This window comes from Rhinoraja longicauda, chromosome 8 (genome assembly GCF_053455715.1).
Source record: "Rhinoraja longicauda isolate Sanriku21f chromosome 8, sRhiLon1.1, whole genome shotgun sequence".
NCBI classification, from domain to species: Eukaryota; Metazoa; Chordata; class Chondrichthyes; order Rajiformes; family Arhynchobatidae; genus Rhinoraja; species Rhinoraja longicauda.
Window position 1 is genome coordinate 46,038,792 of NC_135960.1, and position 1,985 is coordinate 46,040,776.

The window sequence follows — 1,985 nt, forward strand, 5'->3', positions numbered from 1 at the left end:
ACGCAATGAGCAAAATACAGTGCAGGAGTAACTCAGTGGGTCAGGCAGCTTCTGTGAAGGAAATGGAACGGCACCATTTCAGGTTGGGATCCTTCCTTTTAAGGTCAGGGGGGAAAGATTTAATAGGAACCTGGGGGCACTTTGTTTACACAAAGGGTGGTGGGTGTATTGAATGAGCTGCTGGAGGTGGTAGTTGAGTCAGGTACTATCATTGAGACAGGTACGTGAATAGGATAGGTTTAGAAGGATATATGGTTCAAACGTAGGCAAGTGGGACTAGTATAGATGGGGCATGTTGGTTGGCATGATGAAATTGAGCCAAAGGGCCTGTTTCCATGCTGTATAACGTTATGACTATGACTTAAGACTGGATATGGGGTTACTGCAGGAAAGTGGCATTAAGATGAAAGACCATTCATGATTTTATTGAATAGCAGATCAGACACAAATTAGTTGTTTCCCACTTCTATTTATTTTCTTTTATAAACGTGGCACCCCTTTTAGAGTTCTGCTCACTGCATATTATTCTGAAATCTCTATGCAAGAACTTAAAAGAGCAAATTGCTCCTATTTCTCCATTTTGTATGATCTATGAACTTTGAAATTACATCCAAGCTAAGATTGTTTGTGATTTAACCACAAACTGATGTAATAGGTCAGGCAGCATCTCTGGAGGGAATCAAAAGGCAATTTTCTGGTCAGGACCCTTTTTCAGGCTGGAAAAACTGTATAGCCAACCAACTATCCTTTTGACTAATGTCTAACTCTAGATTTTGTGGCAGTATGACAGGAAATTATCTGGTTTGGGTTATCAATTATTATAAATCCCAGATCCAATCTTAAATTACTTTTAGCTTTATAATGATGCTACATAATAATTAGCAAAAGAGAAAATAGGTTTAAGGTGAGAGGAAAGAGATTTCATAACAACCTGAAGGGCAACTTTTTCACACAGGTTGATGGGTGTATGGAATGAGCTTCCAGAGGAGATGGTTTGGGGAGGTGCTATAACAATATTTAAAAGACATTTGAGGAAGTTAATGGATAGGAAAGAAGGATATGGGCCAAATACAGGCAAATGGGGCTAGTTTAGATGGGCATTTTTGGTCGGCATGGATGAGTTTGGCCAAAAGGGCCTGTTTAACTGCCGTTGGTTTATCAGTTTGTGTAGGAAGGAACTGCGGATGCTGTTTATACCGAAGATAGACACAAAGTGCTGCAGTAACTCAAGCAGTAACTCAAGCAGCGATCTGGGTAAAAGGATTGGTGGCATTCGGGTCCGAACCCTTCAGACTGATCAGTTTGATCTCTCAAATCCCTATAGAATCATACAGAACAGAAACAGGCCCTTTGGCCCAATTTGCCCTATGCAGACCAGGATGCCCCATCTACACTCGTCCCACCTGCTCGAGTTTGGCCCCTATCTGTAACCTTTCCTATCCATGTACCTGTCCTTACAACGTTCTCTTAAAAGAGCAATGAAATGCAAATTATTGTAACAGATCTGAAATGACTATCACAAAATGCTGGAGTAACTCAGCAGGTCAGGCAGCATCTAGGAGCGAGGGAATGGGTATGTTTCGGGTCGAGACCCTTCTTCAATCTGAAACGTCCCGAAACGTCACCCATTCCTTCGCTCTTAGATGCTGCCTGACCTGCTCAGTTACTCCAGCATTTTGTGATACCTTCGATTTGTACCAGCATCTGCAGTTATTTTCCTACATGACTTGTGCCTGACATTTTGTGGATGTCAACCATAAGAGAGCTGATACTCACTGACTAGCTTAGATGGGGCATTTTGTTCAACATGGACAAGTTGGGCCGAAGGGCCTGTTTAAATCTGAGCCTGACACGTTGTGAACATTGGAAGCCAGCAGCGCTCGCCTCCCCCGCGTCCGCATCAACAGGCGCCCGCGTCGCTCGGCAACACAGCGACCCCGTCGCTCGGCAACACAGCGACCCCGTGACCTCAGAAAGGCTGTCGC